This window comes from Lissotriton helveticus, chromosome 7 (genome assembly GCF_964261635.1).
Source record: "Lissotriton helveticus chromosome 7, aLisHel1.1, whole genome shotgun sequence".
Classification (NCBI taxonomy): Eukaryota; Metazoa; Chordata; class Amphibia; order Caudata; family Salamandridae; genus Lissotriton; species Lissotriton helveticus.
The window spans coordinates 1,398,117,076-1,398,143,281 of NC_136068.1; the positions used below are offsets into that span (position 1 = coordinate 1,398,117,076).

Sequence of the window (26,206 nt, forward strand, 5' to 3'; positions counted from 1 at the left end):
CGATTGCATTTAAGGAATCGCAAATTGAGATTCCTTAAATGAAATGCATTAAAGTAAAAAAAAAAATATCGATTTCACTAATAGGGGGCGCAAATTACCATGAAGTTGAACTTCATGGTAACTTGCAAAAACTTTGAAAAATGCACTTTTGTCCATTTTTCAAAGTTTCATGTTGCGCACACATATGCCCTAGGGCATGTGTGTGCGCAACATAAGTGCACAGATCAATTTCAGGGGTGCAACAGGGTGTCCTGTTGACACCCTTGCACCCTGAAATTGCATTTGTGTGGACATATTGGTACTCGCAAATTGTGCATGCAATTTCCAATTCATTCCTATGGGCCTATAGGCCCATAGGAATGAATGAGAAGCCATTCCTAAATTTGCTAGTCGCAAATAAGGAATGTGTAGGAATCGCTATTTTTACAGCGATTCCTACATGCAAAGGGATTTGCGAATCCTAAATAGCGATTTCTTAAAATTCGCTGTTTAGGATTTGTAAATCCTGACTTTCATGCATGTGGCCCATTGTTCATTGTATCCATCTAGGATGGAGAGTTTTAGCTTTAAAAATGCTTGCTTTGGTAACTAAGGCTGGAACAGGAGTTACTATAAAAATGTATGTCAATTGTGCAAATGGCCTCTAGTTAAGTATAGCCATATACACTGCATTCAGTATTTGTTCTGGGATGAAAAACGCATTTCCGCATTTAAATAAATGCAATTTACATGCAATGGGCACGATTTCACCTTCATTAATGGTGATATAGTAAAGCCAATAGTACCCGCAACTACATGGATAACCAGGTTTGTTGTGTTGACGTGTGTATGTAAGTGACGTGTTGCAAGTCACATTATAGTGATTTGACTATGTCTGTGTGTTTCATGCCCAATGAGAACTCCAAAACTATGAATTAACTAAGTCATATGGTTCAATGTGCTGTGCATAATCAGGTATCAGGCTGCTGCACTGCTGCACTGATCGGGTTGTTATTAGGCCTGGGCATAGTTCACAGAACTCAGCCAATTCACAAAAAAAATCTGCGGAATTCTGCAAGCGGCGAGTGCAGCACAAACTGTCATTCGCACTGATCTTTCTGCCGCTGAGGTAGAAATTCTACTCGGGTGACAGCTCGCGCTCGCCAACATACCGTTGGCAAGCGCGAACAGGAGAAAAACTCCACTAATCGACATGGCACAGGGTTTTATGCCCTCCGCGAGCTCTGCAGAGGGTAGTTCACCTCCCATGCCTAGATGTTATGATAAATTCGGCAACCCCTGCATGACAGAGGATGAACATTGTGAAGTGAGCTGTGAACTTTGCTGCACCAATCGAGCCATTGTCCATGTGCAGGTTTGAAATCAGCTACCCGATATGCTAGGTGGGGGACGCCATGCAGATTCCTGCTATGCCGATTGGGCCATAGTCCATGTGTTAAATGAAGTTGGTGACTATGTATGCCAGGTGGGGCCACTGTGAGGATTGCTGCGGTTCCAATTGGGCCATAGTCTGTGTGGGGAATAGAATCAGCAACCGTGTATGGCAGATGGGACCCCTATGAAGAGTACAACTGTGCTGATAGGGCTTTAGCCCTTATACAGAGTGAGGACAGTGCCCCCGTATGCCCGGAGGGCCAGAAGGACAAGATAAGGAGTGTGATCAGGTTGAGACTGTTATCGTGAGAAGGAGGCTGCCATGGCAACCCAAGCGAGACCAAGCCCAGACTTTGAATCTGTGCCAGGAACCCCCCGGATACCAAGAATTTACCAGCATCTTAGGAGCATAGAAGACCCCTCATCCACTGGCTTTTCAGGATGGCTTGTGCGGACCAGGACACCTGATCGCTGCCTCTTCAGGTTTGTGTGCGAAGAACTTACCAGAGACAGCTGCTGCAGCTTCAGGGCTAGGGGTGGGCAGAATTTGTGGAGTTTCACTCTGCATAATTATATAAACATTACATAAAAACTGCACCCGAGCTTCTGCGGAGTTACGCCAATGGACGTAAGCATGCAATTCATGCTGCTCAAGCTGTAATTTAGCAGTGTGCAAGAGTGTGTGGCCGTTTGAGTTGATTTTGCTGCCTCTCAAGTAGAAAATCTACTTGAGCGCCAGCAAATCTACTGGAGAAGCAGCCCTTTGACCTTGACCGCCTGTGACCGAAAATGGTGCTAGTAGATGTCAAATCTCGCTCAAGCGTGCATATATGGAGCCTCATGGGATAGAATTCTGCCATATGGTGATTGGCGGCGATTGTCCAGAACTCTGTGTTACAAGACTAATAATGTTGATATGCCAAATTCCACTAATTATGCGTGCGGAATGACACATTACACCCACCCCTATTTAGCGCCTACAAATGAGGCACCCTTGGACCCTGCAGTTGTTCAGATCCTGCCGTTGCGTGTATGTCTGGTGTACATGCCAGTCATCCCCGGTGGAACTTGCTTGCCATATTTTGCTTCGGCATTGGAACACTTTTGGCTTTTTTTTTTCTTCACTTTCAACGTATGGACGTTATTTGAACTGGCTAAGTGTATAGTTAACCCTCCATTCACTCGACTGGCACCACATCCTAATAGAGGAGAGATTTTAACTTTCAACAAGTAATGGGAAAATAATGTGTTGGTGGAATGGCGAAAAAAAGGAATGAAAATTAGAGTAACACGAGCTTAAGGCAGAACATACAAAATACACTTGCATGGATACAAATAAAAAAATAATATTACATACGATTTTACGTAGGCGCTCCCACATGTTGGGCAGTCTTCATGGAGGCAAGTAACAAATGTAACAATGCATTACACAATTTGGAATGACAGTAAAATCAAGTCCTCTAAAGCACTGCAGAACTTGGAATGTTGGCTCCACAATACCGACATACTCTCTGGTTTTTACAGTTTTCCAATCCAGAGTCCAGCACCAGAAGCAAACTACAAAATTACCATGCCATCTCGGAATTTTCTGTGCAGTTATTTGCCCAGGTGAAAAATGGCAAAAGTATGTTTAGAAGCATTTGCGGTGGACAATGGAAGGGCCGGACTCATCGTACTCCTGCTTGCTGATCCACATCTGCTGGAAGGTGGACAGGGAGGCCAGGACCGAGCCACCAATCCAGACAGAGTACTTACGCTCAGGTGGGGCAATGATCTTGATTTTCATTGTGCTTGTTGCCAAGGCAGTGATTTCCTTCTGCATCCTGTCTGCAAGGCCTGGGTACATAGTGGAGCCACCAGACAGCACTGTATTTGCATACAGATCCTTACGGATATCAACATCACACTTCATGATTGAGTTGTAGGTTGTTTCGTGAATACCACAGGACTCCATACCTAGGAAAGATGGCTGGAAAAGCGCCTCTGGACACCTGAACCTCTCATTACCAATGGTGATCACCTGACCGTCAGGCAATTCATAGCTCTTCTCCAGAGAAGATGAAGAAGCAGCAGTGGCCATTTCTTGCTCAAAGTCCAGGGCGACATACCAGAGCTTCTCTTTGAGATCACGCACAATTTCTCTTTCGGCTGTAGTTGTGAAGCTGTAGCCTCTCTCAGTCAGGATCTTCATGAGGTAGTCTGTCAGGTCACGACCAGCCAAGTCAAGACGCAGGATGGCATGAGGCAGGGCAAACCCTTCATAGATGGGCACAGTGTGGGTGACACCATCACCAGAATCCATCACAATACCAGTGGTACGACCAGAGGCATACAGGGACAGCACAGCCTGGATAGCCACATACATGGCTGGAGGTTGAAGGTCTCAAACAGGGTCTCTAGCAGGGCTTAACAGACATTTCTGCTATAGTGAATGGGGAATAACCACTACTGCTAGCGATAGCTCAACAAGTTCCCTTTCAGCATTGCTTTGCATGAAAGTTTAGTACATCTGGGGTGTAATTTCAAGGCCTTGTTTCACTAAACAGAACTGTGATAAATCAGTCCCACTGTCCTACCAAAATTCCACATACAACACATTATGGACGTTTTTGACGGGGCAGCTGCAGTGATTTACTATTAAAGCTAGGACCCGATATAGGAAGGTGTGCATCCCCCACAAAGCATTGCACACATCGAATCCTATTTACCTGGCTGTAAACCTGAAAACATTTTCTGGCCAGCAGCACTGCTATACAGCATATTCTCTTCACCTGGAACCTCGAATATTCAAACAAGAGAAGTCTATGAATGGTTTTCAGGCAGCACTATGAGAACCTGAAATTCCCTTCCACTGACTTTAAGCACCTCTCCCTGCTGTGTAAGAGTCTAACAGCGCCTCAAAGTCACCATTTTCCAAAGACACTGTGATTGAGCCCAAGAATAGTTGCTAGTCTTCACATGTCCATTCTTCAATTCTGTCGTATGTCACCACAGGACTCTCTGTATTCACATTTGATATCACCGCTCCTACTGCCTGTTTGCACTGGATGGTAGGGCACTGATTCCCAAACGTTTTAAAACCATTACCTACTTTTTACAATGACAAACGTTAGTGATCCACCTAGCCTTAATGGAAATAAGGCTGGCAAAATATTTTGATGGCACTAAAGCATTGTTTGGCAGCACACTGTCATTTAAACACTGCTTATTTTCCATTGAAATAGGCACTACATTTGCACAGAAATATAGCTCTACTAATAAAACTATACTGCACACAAATGATAATGTGTGGTACTTAAGTTTCAGTGAATATTTATTATTTCTTCATCACCAAGTAAAGTGTCTTGATTTGTTTTCATCCTATCAAATCATTCGCTTCCATTGAATGTCAGAATTACAAAATGAGTTTCATTTTGTAGGTTATCTACCATTAATTATTGTAATCGCTTTAAGCTTCTGTTTTATTTCTGGTGTGTGATTATCCTACTGTCTGTTATATATAACAGACTATGTTTATTTACTTTGTTTTTTGGTATGTTTTACTTTTCAACCTGTAAGTACTCAGGTATAGCACTCTAAATTATGGCAACATTCATTCTACCTAAATGAATGAAATATGCAACAAATCAACAGGCATCTTGTAAAAATGGGGAACTGCACTTCGAACTGACACATGTCAGTTTCCCTAGCCACAGCATTAAGTGCATGCAGAAATAACCTACGCAATATACATTTATATATTAGCAGGTTTTGAATTTGGCCACATAATGAGCCAGATCATACTTCAGAGCAGGGTTTCCCAAAGTGTGCAGGATTTGTTGTTTAATTTTTTTTTCTCTGACTGAAAAGTGAGAGTAGTTTGTAAAGGGAATTATGTGAACTAATTGCTGGAGTGCAGGGAATGTGAAAGGAAAGGCTCTGGGATGGCATGTTTTTGCAGCACATACCAAAATGTTAATACTTGTACATAAACTGAATGCATTCATCAGTTAGGAAAGCAAAAATTAAGCAAATGTTTTGTAATGTTTTGTAATTCTGAAGTGTTCCGGAAACAAAGATTTTATTAGGATCAAAACAAATCAAGACACGTCACTTATCCCATAAATGGTTAATATTCACAGAAACTCAATCTCCACACAGTATCATCAAGTATATAGTTGTATCAGTAGAACTGTATATAGTGCAAAGTTAATGGCTATTTAAACGGAAAATAAGCTGCCTGTGAATAACAATGCGATCTAACGCCCCTCCTCATGTCCATTAAAAGTAGGTGGGGCTCGAAAGTTTGTCATTCTAAAAAGTGTGTCATGGTTCTAAAAAGTTTGGAAACCACTGCTCTAAAGAACTCTTCAAGAAATACACTAAGGGGAATATTCACAAGAACGTGTGATAATTACTGCAAAATTAGCTTAAAGCAACCCTTCACATCGCAGTCTATCGGGGGAAAATAACGCTGTGTCAATGTTGTATTCTCAACACGGCAGTATCATGCGATAGTCTCACGATAACGCATCAAACGACAGTATTAAAATTAACGTGTTGCCGAAAAAACACAACGCGAAAATAATAGCGATGAGGCCAATAGTAATACAAAAATCTGTGATAACCAGCCACAGGCCTACAATTTCCACGCATCATGTGGAAAAATGCACCATAAAAGCAGAGTAAAAAAACGGTGAGATGACAATGTACGAGCACAACCCCACATCCGTGATGTAGAACAAATGACCATTGTCCCACATCAAATAGCATCTCCTCCCAAACCGTCATAAGATACATTGACATGCAGTCTGCATGTGAACTGCACCAATGCGGAAACATACATGGAACACACTGTGAAACTGCATCTCCCCTTCACATTGCAGACGGACAATCAATACCTCCTGCACACAGACGTGTCATGTACATGATCAATCAATTATGAAAGGATTGACGAATGTAGGCAGAGTGACTACCACTTACGTACATGTTGCCCATGTCGTGGGACTTGAGTCACAGGGTGCATCCCTGCATCATGGTGGTACATATCTGACCCCAAAAGGAGCCTTGTTGTTACTTGTCGGCCACTAATGACAGCCAAAATGGAATCATTTGGGACACATGTGAAACACCGAAGCGTGGGATTCCGTACTAACTGTAACACACAGAACTGGCAGTTCGAATACAATGCAGCCTCTCTGCACAGAGGTGACACACCCACCATCCATTAACAAATTATAAAAAAGCTATACATGTTGCGCTCACACTTGTCTGAGTGATGTGCTTGTACAGATGAGTGACATGCACTCAGGGAATGTGTCTTGGAATGCATTTATTTGCACATGCTGTGCCTGTGGTCATTTTGTACTGTCCCATGATTGCTAAGGACCGTCGGAATGTGACATGCTCATGTTGAGAAATTGTCAATGATGGTGTTCCTATGGGCTATTCCTGCTGCTGCTCCAGTGGGGTTTGGCCCACCTCCCTCATCTTCCTCATCATCGTCCGGTGCAACTGGCACTTGTATTAACTTGCATTGCTGCATACACATATGTTGTGCAATACACAAAATGCAACGATCATCTTACACACAATGTCTGGGATGTACAGGAGCCTTCCACCTGTGATGTCCAGGCACCTGAAACATGACTTCAACACACCGAATGTGCGTTCCATGATGCCCCTGGTGCATTTGTGGGCCAAATTGTTCTGCCTCTGGATCTGTGTGTTCGGGGCTCAGAGGGGTGTCATCATCCAAGGGCAGAGTGCATATCCTTGATCACCTGTGACAGTGCAGAGAGACATGAGTCAATAGTTGGTTCTGCATGATGTGTTGGCAGGCTCACTCGTTCATTGGTGTGTGATATGTGTGACTTAGTGATTCCTGTATAACATGTATTGCTTGTTGCAAATGAGTGGCATCAATGTGTATTACGTAGCTTCAGAGCTGCTCCTCTCTCCCAGGAGCCCATTCACTAGTGTGCGCAGCACGTTGCATCACTTGCACCCCAATGGCACAAAATTGTCATGCCTGTCTGCGCATGTCCACAAGCCTGACAACGACACAGTGATGATGTGCGCTGAAGGTGGGTGGCCACGGGTGTGTAGGCCTATGGTAAGGACAGGGAAGACACAGATGTAGAGTTCATACCTGGCTGAACTCGCCATGCGGTTGAGGGCAGTCCTTTGGCTTATGCTGCCGCAATCGTGCCCTACACAACAGTTGGCATGTCTGATCCCTGACCCTGAGCGGGCTTGCGCTCCCTCATTTACCCCTCGACCGAGCCTGCATTCCGGGGACATGCTACATAGCAACATTGTCCATTTTTGGGACAGGTGGCGCAGGCACTACAAAAGAGACACAGGCATTAGTTACTTCCTTGGCAAGGCCTTAACTTAACCAAGCCCAGAGCCACATGTTGAATAACTACATCTCTATGTTGCATTGCCGTACGCCAGTCCACTCCGCTTATGCTCACAGGGGGGTACAACACAGCTACATGTACCAGGTCTACCCCACTGCCTGAGGTGACAAGGTTGCGCCCCAGGGCCCTCATGCATACATAATGACCACACGGATGCACTTAGATAGTTTGAGGAACTGGCTATGGGCACGTGCACTCAGCACCTTTTATTGCCAGGGTCACATGTCCAGTGACACCTGAGCTGGATGGGTGTTGGGTAGTGTAAGCCACCCCTCAGGGGTTGGTTGGTGCGGGCAACAACTACAACAGTGATCAGACAATCAGAAGTTCAAAGTTCAAACAGCAAGGGTCCATGACTTGAGCTGCACAGAGTTAGTGGCCCCATATGCACTGCGCCCGACACTGGCACACCGCCACGGGACGGTGACCTGCGATGCACTGAGGTAGGGCCATGAGAGCCTAGCGGGTCCTCCTTGATGTCCAAGTAGAATGTCGCTGAGTGCTACAGGGGACAGTGGAAGGTGTCCCGCAAGAGCATGATGCAGAGGGAAGAAGCAAGCAGAAACAGGCAAATGCAGGAGTTGAATGCTACAGAATCCTTTTTACTACCATGTCAGTATCAGATGATGAAGACAACCCCGAGGCCATAGACTCAGATGCCACCCAAGTTCAACCAGATAGTGTCCATGACTTCCGTGGCACAGAGTCAGTGGCACCAGAGCTGGAGGGGATGCAGTCTGCGATGAGGCCTATACAATGATATGAACTCTGCCATGAAGAGATCAAGACTCAGTTGCAATTGTGTGAGCTACTCGACCACAGTGTGTGCTGGAGGCAGCGGTCAGCAGTAGCCACAGACACGTGTCGTCGGCTTGCGATGCACCGAGTTAGTGGCACCAGTGCAGTTGTTGGTGGTGTTCGATCACCTCCGTAACAGAGATCCTTTTTTCCTCCGGACTGAACCACATCTTCCTCTTACTCTTCTCCTTGCGTACTGTGATATGAACTCTGCCATGAAGAAATCAAGACTCAGTTCCAAATGTGTGACCTACTTGACCGCAGTGTAGGTCGGAGGCACCAGTCAGCGCGGGTCAACCGCTGTTCAGCCAGCTCCTCCTGGATCTCTAACACACGACGTTGAAATGCCATGTGAAGATGATTTGTGATTGACGGAGGCAGAGGGACCAGAGCTGAGCAGGTGTGCAGCCTGCGATGATGCCGTGTCCTGCCTGGTACGCACTGTATTGGATTGGTGTGAATCCTGCTGGACCGCAGTGTACGCCGAAGGCAGAAGTCAGCAAGGACCCACAGACATGTGTGGTTGGAATGCTATGCACAAAGATGGTGGCACCACATCAAAGGGAGTATAGTGATATAAACTTTACCATAAAATATGTACTCTGCCATTGTGTAATCAAGACTCAGTTCCAAATGTGTGACCTACTTGTCCTCTGTGTTTGCCCGTGGAGTATGTCAACCAGAAAGGAATACTGCAGGCCTTGCTCGCAGAGGCCGTGATGGTCTGAGGAGGCTGCCAAGGTCACGGGCCTAGGGCTTGGAGCTTGCACTGGCACGAGGTGGGCCATCCGTGACACATACCGGTGTTCGTAGGTGATCAGTGAGGCCAGGGTGCACAGGGGCGTACAAGACTGGTTCGGGGACAAGCTGTCCGGGCTATGGCAGGCACACAGGATTGCAGGCACCGCTGCTCACAACGGCGGCATCGTGGCGGGGTGAGAGGCACCGCCCTGGCAGACATGTTGGCCATTCCGGAAGAGAATCATGCCCAGGGATATGTGCTTTTTATTCACAGCCCTACACTAGCCTGAGCCAGCCCACTCCGCACAAGCTTACAGGGGGGATGTAACAAGCTACATTTTTGTGATCTTCCTCACTGGTTGGGGTGACATGGTTGCGTCCACTGTCCACAACACTACCACCACCAGCAGTATATGTCGACATGGATATGTCTGTGGTCTGCATACTGCAGTCTAGCCAGCACATCCACACCACACTTGGCATTGTGTACATTCTCATTCATGGGTCACTTGCCTCCTCCGCACATGCCTGGTTCCCACCTCTACCCACATTCTGCTATTGTGTGGCTGAGATGCCATGCTGTTGATGGCTCATGTACATGGCTAGCCCAGGTTACTGCAGGATGCTGTGCTGTCAAGTATGGTGGGTGGGCATGTTGTTTGGCATGCTGTATGTGAGTTTGTAACGTGTGCATTCCCAGAGTTGTGAGTCACATGATTGTGAAGTTGAGGTGTGTTGTGTGCTCATTTGGTACTTACCAACGAGCAGTGCATTTCCGTAGGTGCCATCCTGGAAGCGCTGGTTGATGATTGACTGTCTGAAGATATATGAATCATGCACACTGCCTCGGTAGTTGGCGACGACATTGGTGAAGAGTCCCCGGTGGTCCACTATTGCCTGCACATTGAGTGAATGCGTGTGCTTTCTGTTGCAGTAATTGTATGCAGTGTCGGCAGAGGGCACAAGTAGGACTATTGCCCACATCACGTGCGGGAAGCCAGCTATGGCGTAGAACCCGTGCTTGCTCTCCAGCTGTTCCTGCACAGTGTGGGGGAAGTAAAGGTACTGGGGTACCAAGCTGATAATGGCATCCAGGACAGATGTGAGGAACTTGGATAGGGCTGGCTGTCAGACTCATCTGACTCTGGAAGTTGTTCGTTGGAAGGTACCAGAGGCCAAAAAGTGCAGCACAGCCAGCAGCTTTTTCTGATGTGGGATGTTGGTTGTCCGCTGTGTTGGTACCATCAGCCTGTGGGCAATGATGGTCAGGATGAGGAAGATGGTTGTCCTTTTGAGCCTGTAGTGGGCAATGACATTCTCTGGTGTTAGGTCTGTGAGGCTGGTGCATTTCCTGAAGGTCCGCTGTCTTTGTCTACGCTGCCTCTGTGGTGGTCTGGGGCTGGGGGGAGCGGTTGGTTCGAGGGGGGCCTAGGGGTGGTGGCGGTGGGTGTTGTGGCCCTGTTGGGTCTCCGAGCCTCATGATCAGTAGTTCCATGGCAACTGTTGATCTTCAGTTTTGGCTCTGGGCTGGGCTCCCTTTTCTGGTGCAGGTCAGGTCCAGTTCCAGGTCAGAGCAGGTGTTAATTTCCTGCTGCTAACGCGCCTTATCGCCTGTTTTGTGGTCTTATCGCTGATCTGGCTAGTCGTTGAGAATGTTGCGGTGTGGTGATGTTGCGGCTTTTTGCATGGGAACGCCTACTCTGCATTACATTAGCGATAGTTGCTGGGGTTATCTGTGGCGATGTTTTTGGCGGCTGCTATCGCAGGTAAACTGGTGATATCGGCTGTTAGCACCAGCTTGTGAATGGGGCAATACATGTATCGCCAATTTGGCTGTGATAAAGTGCTGATAACTCGGCGATAAGTCCTTGAGAATATGCCCTCCATTGTATTCCAAACTTTTTCCCTGTGAACGGAGGAGCACTGGCCCTTCCTTTAGTTAGTGAACATTGAGGATGACACATTGTTCGCGCTTTATTCAGTCATCTGCTATCTAAATTGAGGTAAGTCTTCTGTCCTGTCTCGGATGTATTGATGTTGGGACGGCATGCTGTGATGCATACCCTTCAGGAAAATGCACAGGCTTGAGTGAATAGCTCAAGTGAGACGCCTTCAATTTATATTAAAATGGCGGCCCTGTTGCAGTATTTCCTTGAGCACGTCAGCGGACTCCGAATTTACAGTGCATCTTCACGAGACCTTGGTGGTCTCTGCTAGACTGAAAGCAATTTCTCTGTCTTGCCCAGCAATGATAGCCGTCTCCCCTTGTCAATTTCTTTGTTTGATGGCTGGGTGGTTCCATTAAAAATGCTAACGAGAAATAAACCGAAGCTATCCCAGCCTTTCAGTTCAATGATAAGAGATTCAAAGCTTAGGACCTTGAAATCGCTTAGATCAGCGGTGCACCTGCGGGTTGGTGTAATAAGAAACAAACAGATGGGGAAAGAGCTTCCTGTTTTACCTCTGAAAAGAAAATAGCTATTTATCCGACACAAAATGCAGTCAATGTTTAAAGAAGACCTCCGTGCTCTTTTTTCTTGAACCCTTAGATATTCATAATGAAGGCAGCGTTAATTGTATACAGTTTAGCAGCTCTTTAAATACCACGGATTGTCTAAATAAATTACACTCATTACATAGATTTGTTAATGATGAAAGGCTGAGTCTTATTACCGAGGCTTAAACAGTGATTGACATTTGGTACACAAATTATTCTACTAGGTATATTAGTCTTCAGTTATTTCACCAAATGCACCTCTAGTCCTTACTTGTTTCTCATATTACAAGAAGCATAACATTGCTATAACCATTCACAGCTTTTTTACTATGGATTTACTCCTAAAGATAATGAGTTACATCAACGCCCACCCTCGGTTAATCTACACTGCAGGCTACTAGCCTGTTTAGTGGATTCAGTGACTTGTTGAATGCTGAGCCAAGTCTCTCTATAGTGATCAATCCTCACACCAAGCAGAGACCGACAACAACATGCTCAAAATCATCTCGATGTTGGAATCACATTTTTAACAAAACCATGTATTGGGTAACCACTACTGAAAGTCACTCAGTTAAATTCAGTGCTGAATAAGTGAACAGCATTTGAAATCGCCAGAAAGAACCAGAAAGGAGAAAATTAGGCACAAGATACAAACATACCCTTGAGAAGGTATAAGTAACAGCAGATAGTAATGCACATCAACCAGATTCAAACGTTGAGGCGGAGTAGGAGTGAACCATGATTTCAATAGCAGCAGCAGGAGCTGAAGTGCGAGAGAAGAAAACAAAATGTAGAAGCATAAAAAAGTATCTATAGTATTTTAATTTGCATTGATTGTTATTTACCCCACTGAACTAAAAGAGGAACCATGATAAGGAGCATCGGTGATGAAACTGAAATAAACCTTAGATACAGGAAGAGATATAGAGGCACATGCATCAAGATAAGGAATTGTGATTCCTTAGTAGCGATTTTTAAGGAATCGCTATTTATGAGTTGCAATTCCTTATGCGTGTAGGAATTGCAAAATGAATAGCAATTCCTATAAATTCCCTAATAGTGAATCGCAAATTCTGATTCGCTATTAGGGAATGCATTCCCATTTATTTCTATGGGCCTGGCCCATGGGAATACGAAGGCATTCACAATTTGCGATTATCAAATAGGTAATCGCAAATTGCAAATGCAATTGCAAAGGTGCGAGGGTGCCTAATGCCCCCGTGATGCACCCCCAAACATGGTAAGTGTGCACATGTGGCGCACACACTGAAAAATCCAATTTTGTGCATTTGTCTAAGGATTTGCAAATTACCATCAACTTGAACTTGATGGTAATTTGCAAATCCTTAATGCAAAGTCGCATTTGTAAAATGCTTTATGCATTGCATTTAGGGAATTGCAAATTGCGATTCCCTAAATGCATTTGCAAAGTAGGTAATCTCAAAAATTGCGATTACCTATTTTGCAAATCCCTTTAGGTTTGATGCATCAGAAATGGCTTTTTACTGGTCGCAAACGGGCCAATGTTTGTGACATGTAAAAAGCTTGATGCATGTGCCCCATAATGTGTTATGAGAAATAGGTTCAAAGTTGCACAGTGACAAAACAAGCATACCCGCACTCACGCGCACCCTGAACTCAGGTGCACGATCAGCGATTTAATAAAGGGTTGTTGGAACTGCAGTCGGACATGTGCCAGACCTGTTGCAGAGCAACTAGTGTTAGCCTTATTAATTGTTTAAATATATATAATATTATAATTTTATATTATTTGTATATATATATATATTTTTTGTGTGCATATTTCTTTATATTTTTTATAAATAATTTGTTCATATTAATTTCATTTGGTAATTTATTTGATATTTTGCATTCTATTTTTTATGTTTTATGCATTTGTATATATATATATATATATAGTATATAAATGTTATGTTATGTTATGTTATGTTATGTTATGTTATGTTACGTTGTTTTTATATAGCGTACGGCTACTCGAACTGGAGTGTCCCGACGCTTTTTTTTCCACCAACGGCTGATAAAAAGGTAACACAACACAATAAAAACAGTAAACCACACAAAAAATAAAAGAACCATTTAATAAAGAAACAGACTAAGAGTTAAAAAGCCACGTCTTCAGGCTCCTCCTGAACTGAAGCAGATTGGGAACGCTACGTAAAGAAAGCGGAAGCGAATTCCACGCCTGGGGAGCTCGACAGCTGAAGGATCTCCCTCCAGCACGAGCCTTCCTTACCCGTGGCACCACAGCTTTAAAAAGGGATTCCGAGCGGAGAGAGCGAACTGGGTGATAAAAGTTCAACCTCCGCTGCAGGTATCCCGCCCCTGATCCATGCAGAGCTTTATGCATCAGGGTCAGGGACTTAAACAGAATCCGCTTCCTAATAGGGAGCCAATGAAGCTTCTGCAGCAGCCCCGAGGCACGGGCTCGCCTACCAAGACCGAAGATTGCCCGGGCAGCAGAGTTCTGCACCACCTGGAGGCGCTGGACCAGGTAATCGGGAAGGCCAAGAAAGAGAGCGTTGACATAGTCCAGCCTCGAACCGATCAAAGCCTGAACGGTAATCCTCCTGTGCTCTTCCGATAGTAAAGGCAAAAATTTGCGGAGCTGATACTGACAATTGTGAGGGACTCCTTGATAGTTTTGTCAGAGTTTCATTAAACACTAAAGGAAGAGGGAGTGAAAATTAGCACACATGTTGGGCGCAGCTCTGACAGAGATACTCAGTCACGTCCTGATTACATCACGGATGAATGCCCTCCAACCAAGAGTGCAGATGCCCTTCACTGATGGTCATGATTTGTCTGATACATTCAGAGGTGTCCTTTCAGGATGGTGTTGGATTTTGAATAGACGGCATTGCCTTTGTGATAGAAAATCTGACCTGAAAGTACATTATTAATTCTGTAACAGTCATGTTCCAGCTAAGATTTCCCTGTTCGGGTGGCTTAGATTAGGGCCCAGCTTCGATTACCGCTGCTTATAAAGAATCTGAAAATCACAATTTTCAGATATTTCTGAAGAATGAATCTAGTAAAATCTCTTTACATTTGTTTCCAAATCTAGGACTCCTCCCATCTGAATGATGAAGTGGGACCGCCTATATTTGTTACTTCTGTGTGGCAGCATAGTAATTCTGCCGAGCATGAGCCTGAATTGTATCTGGCTGCCTTGATGTTGCAATCAGAGTCCAACTTCAGTCCAAGACATCTGCTTTTCTGGAAACAAAACCTCAAGACAATTCAAGTCAAACTCAACACATTGGAGAGATTCTAAAAACGGGCATTGATAGCGACTGAGCAGATTTTGGAACTTGATGTTCCCCCGACTAAAACTCTAGAGCTTTTCATAGCGGCCAGAAGCCTCGAGAGGATGCTGGATGTGGGAGACTTGTTATGTTTGGTGCAACATTGAAGTTGTTTGTTGAGTCGCAAACATTGGGTCGTTTATGGTGAAAGATGTAAATGTCTCTTCATAAATATATCTTTCAAGCTTAGACAAACCAAATCTTCCACCGAAGCCGCAATAGTGATCATCCTTTAAATATTTTGAGACTAGTTAATTTCTGGTGTTGTCAGTCAGCAGTGCTTAATTAGTATATGAATGAGTGCCGGTGTCCAAAGCTCCGCTCTGGTGGTGCTATTAAACACTGGTGTGCCAAATACCACAGCTGTATGGTCTTGAATTCGACTTGGCCCTCTTTAATCCGCGACCATGCACCCCCTGCTTCTTTATCTCACTCTTGCAGATCTCTGATTTCGCTGTTTGTGCCGTTTCTCCTATCTTTCACTCCCCCATCCAACCTCCCCTTGGTTTTTTATGTTTTGGTTTCTTCTCTTGCTCAAGGTCAGTATCTGATGGCAAACAATGTATTTCAGCTCCCAAAAATAGGTGCTTATGGGCCCCATTGGTAACCACCTGATCGAATTAAACACAGGGTGCTGCTGTATATACTTGATATAGGAATGATGTGTTAATAGTTTTTGGCCTACCTTTGTTTGTTATTTCTGTCTGACTCTTTCTGTCTAGCTTTCTCTCTCTTTCATACCTGGGGTTGGTGCAAGACAGAGCAGTGCCACAAAACTGTCTGAAGGTAATCAGAAGCAGAGCTAGTGATCTGAATTGCGAAGTCAGGCATGTTGTGTGCCAAAAGGTCAGGGCACACATCTCTACTGTTTGCAGACTTCGCGTATCTGGAGGTGGCCGATGACTCAGGTTAAATTGGCAATCACCTTGATGTTTTAATAATGCTAATCAAAAATGATCCACATACTGTATTGCGTTTATCAACTGTAGGGTTTTAGATTTAAATGTGGGAAACACGACTGACCCTATACAAATATATTCAATTGCAGTAAACTCATTCAACGGTAGCAATATCAGATACAAGGTATTTACAAGCATGCACTATTTTCCCAGGGCACACTGTGGTCACCCAAGGCTCAAACTATAATCCTTGCAAATGAAGTTTGAGCTCATGTTGCAGAGAAATGAGCTCTACGAAAATATTATTTGCCCTTTCAAACATGTCATCCTTTCAGGTTCACAAAAAATGAGCAGTTTTAAGGTGGCAGAATTAGCAACAGGGAGTCATCCTAACAACTACAGTGCTGCACAGTTTCGGAACGACCTAGATAATCTCCCTATTATGGCCAGAAGATCTGTTGTACCGGAAGTAACGGGACCAGAGGGCAGGGAGATGGTGCCAAATATACAAATGAGATTTGGTGATGTAAAACACATCTGCGCATTTTGCGATGGATTCATTTCCTACGGAGAAAAAAGCATCACTCTGATCAACAGAGCTATTGACTATCATATGCAAGTTTGTCCGAAACGCCCAAAATAATAAATACTTCTTTTTTTTGTTTTGTTGCTCCTGTTGAGCCCTTTACAATGAATCGTTTTCATTGCCCCCTCCAAGAAAAACCCAAAAAAATATAAAACTGTTCCGAAAAATTCAAAAACAGTAAAAAAATGTTCAGAAAAATAAAAAAAAAAGTTCTTTTCAGAACTACCTCCCCGTTATTAAAAAATTGGTGCAATATTTGGAACTGTGCCAACCTCTATTTCTCTTAGTTCGCTTCCTAGTTCGCTCGCCGGTACGCGAACCGGAAGCGAACCAAAAACAGTAAGTATAAGGGAAGGAAACAGACACTTATGTTAAAAGAAACACAGCTATAAGGGAGTAAACTAGAGATACCATTACCCGTAATCCACTGCTGATGATGTCACATATTACATCATTCATGACATGCTCAGTGACATCATCAGCAGAGGATTGCGGGTTTTTTGGCAACATGCCTTATCCACGGTTTAATAACGCTGCCTTTTGCTTTATATAAGTTTTCAAATTGTATGAAATATATACCAATAGGTCGTTATGAACCTTTAGGTAGTGCTTTTCTTCATGAGGTCTGGTCGCTTCCATACACATACAGATGTTTCAAAGATGATCAAGAAGTTTATCTGAATGGAGAGGAATGCACTGAGACGCCAGATCATTCACTAATGTGTAGGCACATACAGTTACACGGTTCATGCAACAAACACCGACCAAATATGGCTTGCGTGTTGCAAGGCACGCCAGTTCCTGCTATCATCCCCACGTTCAAGTTGTTGGAAAATGGTAGTTATTTGATGCTCAATAATGAAGATTGTTCTGAGTTAATTAAAAGTATTCCTTTTATCGTAACAGTAAGTGAACGGGTTATTTGCTGCAGAAATGTTCTATTTCCTCCCACACATGAACATAGGGAGTTTTCAATCTGGCCACAAATACCAACCTTGGGACACGTTTCAACGGCATGGCAAGAATAAGAGCTCTTTTGTCTCAGAGAGAGGTGGCCTTGAGTTCGGCCCGTGAAACTTTCGTACTTCACATAGCGAACACCCATACAGAGGTGCACACCCTTTTCAATTAAGATTTGCCTTTCAATTTCAGCAACATGTTTCCGACTATCTTTAACGCATCCTCCACAAAGTCCCTGGCACACTTTTTTAAAGTTGTTACCAGTGGTCTCGTGACTTCATTTGAGAAAATCTTTGGAGTCATCCCTGCTTCCTTTCATTGTATTTTCTGCACTCTGGTTCGTAGATTGGCATTTTTACTTGCATCTCCCCCTCCCCGCCTCCTTGCCTCACCATAACTCCCTCCACGGCCCGCGGCTGCTTATAAGTGTTGCTAACTCTTATTCATTTACAGCATGTTAACATACTATCACCATTCACTTTTTATGTACTAGTAACTATGCTGGTAATTTTGCTACTGATAATATGTGTACTTTTATTATCTAAGGTACTACGCCTGAGAAGACGGCATTAGTAAATAAACATTTCAAATACACATCTGTTCTTCTTAACTCCATGTTCTGGTTTCTAAGAAATCTATAACGACCGACTGTTCATGAGTTCCACGTATCCTGAGGTACTATAAGTTCATATTCTGGATTGTCTAAACATTGAGAGTTTGTTATATCCAATGTGACACTGTACCTAGCTTGCTAAGGAGTTTTTGATTACTAACGTGAGTTTTGGGACACCCTAATTCGCCGAGGTTCCAATCCTCTGTCCACAGTTCTGTGTGAGAACAGAAACCCTGCGACAGGGGCACCCCCGACCCTTGCTGGAGCTTCATCACACTTGCGATACAACTCCAGCAATGCATTCGCCGAGGTTCCAATCCTCTGTCCACAGTTCTGTGTGAGAACAGAAACCCTGCGACAGGGGCACCCCCGACCCTTTCTGGAGCTTCATCACACTTGCGATACAACTCCAGCAATGCGCCACCTTTACGGCACAGATACATCACGCATCTGTGCTGTTTTTGCCCCATGATGCGCCGCATTGTAAATGCAGCACACCATAGGTGACGGAACAGCGGCACAGAATGACTAACACATCCCTGGTGATGCGCCAGTCATCATAAATGTATCCCTATGCTTCTTATCTTGTTAGAGATGAACCGCCATATGTATCATCAAAGTTATTTGCATTTCCTAAATAGCGAACTTTAAGGAATAAATAGCGATTCTTTACCATTCCTAGTTTGCGATGAGCTATTTGCTAATTAGCCGAACGTAGCCCAATGAAGCCCAATGTAGCCCAATGTAGCCCAAAGATGGCCGCCAGACACACAAAAAAACAAATGTAGCCCAAATATCAGCCAGATGTAGCCCAACTATAGCCCAGTGACAGAATGACCAATCAGCTTCGCAAACCTCCGTTACGCGAAGCGGAGCGCTGTTACAGATATATATCTTTTTTTGAACGTTAATTTCTCAAAATCCACTGGAGCACATATATTGAGACCTAGCAAAGGCACATCGGGCTACCAGTCCCTAATATTTTGCCAAGTTTCGTGCAAATCCATTCAGCCGTTCAATTATTATTATTATTTTTTTTTTTTGCCCCGCGGGGCCCTTTTAAAACCTCCACATCAAACCTAGGGGGTCAGCGAGGATCTACTATGCCCCCTTATAGTTATTTCCCCCTTTGTTTTGACCTCCTCTTGTCTCTCGATCCTACCGAGAGACAAGATGGCGGCCGCTACGGACTGTTTGGAATGTTGACAGACGCCGGAGAACCAATCAGCTTCGCTTCACAAAGCTCCGTTGCGCGAAAAGTCCGCGAACCAGTGTGCTGCCCGGTCCGCTGTTACAGATATATATCTTTTTTTAAACGTTAATTTCTCAAAATCCACTGGAGCACATATATTGAGACCTACAAAAGGCACATCGGGCTACCAGTCCCTACAATTATGCCAAGTTTCGTGCAAATCCATTCAGCCGTTCGGGCTAAAAGTGAGGCCAACCGCCCTATGGAAAACTCAATGTTAAAAACACGTTTTGGGACCCCCCTTTTTTCTCGGCCCCCACTGGACGAACCCCCCCCAAATTTTCAAGGGCTGCTCAGAAACAAAATGTGCCATTTTCCTGAAAATTTCAGCCAATTCCGTCCACAAACGCCAAAGTTATTAGACATAGAATTTTCAAAAAACCCATAGAGAAAAAATCCTAACTATATATACCTACTGGCGACCGCCAGTAGGTAATATATACACACATATATTTACATGTATATATATATATATATATATATATTACCTACTGGCGGTCGCCAGTAGGTATATATAGTTAGGATTTTTTCCCTATGGGATTTTTGAAAATTCTATGTCTAATAACTTTGGCGTTTGTGGACGGAATTGGCTGAAATTTTCAGCAAAATGGAACATTTTGTTTCTGAGCAGCCCCTGGAAATTTGGGGGGAGTTGGTCCAGGGGGGGCCGAGAAAAAAGGGGGGTCCCAAAACGTGTTTTTAACATTGAGTTTTCCATAGGGCGGTTAGCCTCACTTTTAGCCCGAACGGCTGAATGGATTTGCACGAAACTTGGCAAAATTGTAGGGACTGGTAGCCCGATGTGCCTTTTGTAGGTCTCAATATATGTGCTGCAGTGGATTTTGAGAAATTAACGTTCAAAAAAAGATATATATCTGTAAGCGCGGACCAGGCAGCGCCCCGGTTCGCGTACTTGACGCGTAACGGAACTTCGCGTAGCGAAGCTGATTGGCTCTCCGGTGTCTGTCAACATTCTAAACAGTCCGGAGCGGCCGCCATCTTGTCTCTCGGTAGGATCGAGAGACAAGAGGAGGCCAAAACAAAGGGGGAAATAACTATAAGGGGGCATAGTAGATCCTCGCTGACCCCCTAGGTTTAATGTGGAGGTTTTAAAGGGGCCCCGCGAAGCAAAAAAAAAAAATCTTTTTTTTTGTTTTTTTTCGTGGTTAGCGCCCGGTACGCGAACCGGGAAGCGTTCTGGGGAGCGTACCACAATGAAAAATGAATGATAGACTTTTCAAATGCTGTATGTTAATTGATTGTTGGTTTTGTTGATTATTTTTTATTTTTTTTTATTTTTTAAGCTTTTTTTATTGTGTTTCATAATTTATTAAACTTTCTAACATTTCATTGTCAGAAATTTCATAATAATCATGGAATATAGATTGTAGTCTCTGAGGTTGTAAAATGTCCTCATTTGCAAGGAGGTTATCTACTGCTTGTACACATTGCAGTAGTTCTTGGTCCCAAGTTTCATCCATAAATTCAATCTCATTTGGATCAATGATTTCTGTGTTGGACTCTGGAAGGACAATTTCAAATGAAATGTTTTGTTCACTTTCCATTTTCCCTGAAATTTGCATAAAAAAATATATATTAGTAGAGGTAGGGCACTGTTGGGATTATTTTTAGATAGGCAGTTTTTAACAGAGAATTTATCTTTGGGCAGGGTATAGTATCAGAGTGGAAGTAGGAATATAAAAAAGTGTATCTAAATTTATAAGTACTACAGAGGGATAGTATATAACTAACAGAAAAAGTTTGCCATATTAACTTAAAGTGCAAAATATACTTCAGTTTTAAAAATAACAACTTACCTTTAAAAAGAAGTTGAAGTTATTAATGAAAATCCTATTGAAATGTACACCAGGAAGTAGTAGTCAAAATGGCTGTGTTTCCTTCTCTTCCTTTATATATATTCGGGTACATAACCAATCAAATGTCAGGTAAAAAAAGTAGAAAATGAAAGTAACATTTTAATTGGTTGTCAATTCCAACATTTCAGATGTGTTTTGTGAAGTAATTTACCTCACGGTATTTAGAGAGGTCTACAGGCTAAATGGCTAAATGGAATTCCAATCAAATTTGTGAAAATGGTAGGGATTGGTATGTAGTATGAGCTAATCTATATTTGGTGAAATTGTCTCAAGTGGCTTTTCTGTGAACTATTTTCCCACCTTTTTTGATGGTGCGCTTCCCAGGGAGCGACCCGGTACGCGAACCGTTGAGCGCCCCGGTTCGCGTACCTTAAGCGTTCCGGGAGTCCACCATTTTGTGTTTCGGTCGAATTAAGATACAAGATGGAGGGCAAATAATGTTCAGAATGGGTAGAAGGGGGCACGGTAGACTTATCTTGACCCCCTAGGTTTTCTGAGGGTGGCTGAGGAGGTTTATATGTGCGAAAAAAAAACATTTTTTTAAAAAATTTCGCGAGGTTAGCTCCCGGTACGCGTACCGGGTAGCGCCCCAGGGAGTGTACTTTGTTGAAAATTTGTGAAAAAAGTTAGAGTAAAATAATAATTGTGAGTGATTAGATGTAGGGTAGCTCTGAGAAGAGCTTTTGGGTTTATGGTATATTTAGGTACTTATAAGTAGGTACCAATGCACATTCTTAAATTCAGAGTGAAAACTCTGTTGCCCTCATCTGAGAAGTGAACTCCATCTCCTCTGTAGATATCTTGCATGTAGTAACGCAAGTTATTGTTGTACAGGGAGCCCATTCCATGGTCTCTCATGTAAGCTGAAACAGATTTGTTTACATGCTTCCTCGACTTCTCAATTTGTGGACAAAATTGGTTTGACCACCTCCATTTCTGTCTTTGGCATATATTTGAATATACCAAGGCAGTCTGAGGAAAAAGTGCCATTAATTGCTCAAAGGTGTCCTTTAAAAGCATTTCCAGACCTACACCAGTCAAAGTGCCCAAGTCATTACCTCCACAGTGCACAATTAACAGGTCAGGTTTTGGCAAATGCATAAAGGTTTTCACCAATGGTATCAATTGGTGACATTTTAATCCTCTGTGGCCAAACCACTTAATTTCCACATCTTGTAAATTGAGGTTAGGTAAATTCCTGCTTTCAACGTACCTTTGAGCCCAGTGAATATAACTATGACCAACAATCCAGACAGAAAACATGGTGAGAGAAGGTTCTCCTGCAGTCAGATGAAGTGTGGCAATGAAATGGCAGTTGAAAAAATGAGAGTTTGAAATGAAAAAAACTGTGGAGTTTCTGTGTTCATGAAGTAGTAACAGTGATTGGTGGATTTTGATTGATGAAAACAGAAAGTTAGGGTGTACAGATGTGTTGTTTGAAAGATGTATTTTGAGTGGTCAATAAAAAATCATTAAATGAAAGAAAGCACTGGATATGCAGGTGCACTGAGAGTTCAGAGTTCAATTGCAACATTGTTGTGTGAACTTGCAAACACCAGAGTTTCTCCAAGAGGTGGTTGCTATGGAAAATAGGCAGAAAGGGCAGAGGGGGAAGGGTTTTCATTTGAAAAAAAGTGAGGGAAGAGTTTTGATTGGGTGACATGAGAAATATGTGTGAAGAATTACAGCATTTCTGTGCTTTTGATAGCTGCAGACTCTGGAGTGCATACCTTTTGCTCTGCTGAAGACAAATTGGTGTGTTTCTTAGACTGTTTTCAAACTGAAAGTATTTGCTAAGGTGAGAAAATATTTCTTTACTTTAGATAGAGAATAGTGTGCTTTAAGGAGAAAATTATGATTTATGTGGCGCAAATTGCTTGTAAATATGCTCTCACATGTGCATGGAAAATTTTGATTTTGAATGTTTGTGTTACATAGCCATGTTAAAAGTGACGCAACCATGCTGGAAAGCCAATCAAAAAATGATTTCATGTGTTTTAATGACATTTTAAGTCATTTTCTGATGTGCAGTGTTTAGAAATTATGATTTGAAAATCGTTTTTGAGGAAAAGGAATTGTTTTTAAATTCATGACAAGGATATAATGGTGTATGGTTCTTTATAAGGCAATTGACTGTCCCTGATGTTATTTTTCTCATTTTAGTGTAAGACCTTTCTCTGTGGCGCAAATTGCTTGTAAATATGCTCTCACATGTGCATGGAAAATTTAGATTTTGAATGTTTGTGTTAAATAGCCATGTTAAAAGTGACTAAACCATGCTGGGAAGGCAATCAAAAAACGCTTTCATGTGTTTTAATGACATTTTAAGTCATTTTCCCATGTGCAGTGTTTAGAAATTATGATTTTAAAATCGTTTTTGGGGAAAAGGAATTGTTTATAAAATCATGACAAGGACATAATGGTGTATGGTTCTTTATAAGGCAATTGACTGTTCCTGATGTTATTTTTCTCATTTTAGTGTAAGACCTTTCTCTGTGGCGCAAATTGCTTGTAAATATGCTGTTACATGTGCATGAAAATTTTAATTTTGAATGTTTGTGTTACATAGCCATGATAAAAGTGACCCAACCATGCAGGAAAGCCAATCAAAAAACGCTTTCATGTGTTTCAATGACATTTTAAGTCATTTTCTCATGTGCAGTGTTTTGAAATTATGATTTGAAAATCGTTTTTGGGAAAAAGGAATTGTTTTTAAATTCATGAGAAGGACATAATGGTGTATGGTTCTTTATAAGGCAATTGACTGTCCCTGATGTTATTTTTCCCATTTTAATGTAAGACCTTTCTTTGTGGCGCAAATTGCTTGTAAATATGCTCCCACCTGTGCATGGAAAATTTTGATTTTGAATGTTTGTGTTACATAGCCATGTTAAAAGTGACCCTACCATGCAGGAAAGCCAATCAAAAAACGCTTTTATGTGTCTTAAGGACAATTTAAGTAATTTTCCCATGTGTAGTGTTTTGAAGTTATGATTTGAAAATCGTTGTTGAGGTAAAGGAATGTTGTTAAAATTTATGTGCGCCATATGCCCCCAAATTTCTTTTTCAGGGTTGCAGCAGGGTGTTCTTGAGACACCCCTGCACCTTTGGAATAAATTCCTAATTTGTGATGAGCAAATTGTTAATCGCAAATTGCACCTTCATTTATATGAGCCTCCTAGCCCATGGAAATGAATGGGTAATTTGCAATTAGCTATTTTCTCAAAGCAAATTTGGAATGGTAAAGAATCGCTATTTATTCCTTAAAATTCGCTTTTTTGGAAATGCAAAATAGTTATATGATACATATGGCGGTTGATGTCTAACAAGATAAGAAGCTTACGGATACATTTATGATGACTGGTGCAATGAAGTAGAAATCACTTACTTCATTGGTAGGCCTTTACAATAAATTATCTCCTCTGTATTCTTCATCAAGCGTAACTTTAATCTGCAATCCTGAGTAGGCCTCACCTTAAACAAACCTCTGGATAGGCCACATCTTATTGTCATCCTGAATTAATCATTTAAAATGCTAGGGACAGATTTATGATAGGTGTATACCTCTTTTGTGCCACTTAGAAAACATTGTCCATGGGGAAATGACTTAAAATGTCCTTAAGACACATGAATGTGTTATTTTAAAACGTTTGCAATTTTTTTGGGTCACTTTCAACATGGCTATGTGTCTGAAACAGTCAAAATCTAAATTTGCAATGCACAGGTGGGAGCATATTTACAAGGAATGTGCTTCATGGGGAAAGGTCTTATAATGTAATATGGGAAAAATGACATTAGAGATACTGAAATGCCTTATAGAGAAGCATACACCATTATGTCCTTGTCATAAATTTGCAAACCATTACTTTTCCCCAAAAACGATTTTCAAATTATATTTTGAAAACACTGCACATGTGGAAATTACTTAAAATGTCAATAATTCAAAATTTGTGATTCCTTAAATGCAATGTATCAAAAAAAAAAAATGTAAAAAATGATATTAAGGATTTGGAAACTACCACCAACTTCTAGTTTGTGGTAATTTGCGAATTCTTTTCAAAAAGCATTTTTTTCAACAAAAAAAAAAAGGTCCCATATGACGCCCATACATGCCATTAGGGCATGTAGGTGTGCCATGTGCTCCCAAATTTCTTTTTCAGGGGTGCAGCAGGGTGTTCTTGAGATACCCCTGCACGCTTGAAAAAAATCCTATTTTGTGATGAGCTAATTGCTAATCACAAATTGCAACATTAATTCCTATGAGCCTCCTAGCCTATGGAAATGAATGGGTAATTTGCAATTAGCAATTTGCTCATTGCAAATTAGGAATAGTAAAGAATTGCTATTTATTCCTTAAAATTTGCTATTTAGGAAATGCAAAATAGTTTGATGATACATATGGTGGTTCATCTGTAACAAGATAAGAAGCTTAGGGATACATTTATGATGACTGGCGCAATAAAGTGCACATTACTTACTTCATTGGTAGTCCTTTATATGTATTATCTCCTCTGTATTCTTCATCAAGCGTAACTTTAATCTGCAATCCTGAGTAGGCCTCACCTTAAACAAACCTCTGGATAGGACACACTTTATCGTCATCCTAAATCAATCATTTAAAATGTTAGGGACAGATTTATGATAGGTGTATGCCTTTTTTCTGCCACTGTGCGTCACTTTTATGATGCAGCGGTGGTGCATAATATTTGCTATGAGGTGACAACATTAAAAATTGATGCATTTAGGCAGATATGTCATAGTGTAAAAAAAAAACGTACCACATAAAACCCAATCAGCAGTAATGCAAAAGATGCACCATGTCGCAAGACAGGCCTCACTTGGGGCCATATGTATCAAGCTAATTAGCATTTGCAAAGAT

General features: G+C 42.4%; 1 pseudogene; it reads right to left on the reverse strand.

Moving 5' to 3' along the window:
• Nucleotides 1-2,804: 2,804 nt before the first annotated feature.
• Nucleotides 2,805-26,206, reverse strand: part of LOC144769500 (actin, cytoplasmic 1 pseudogene) — a 90,945-nt pseudogene continuing 67,543 nt past the window's right edge.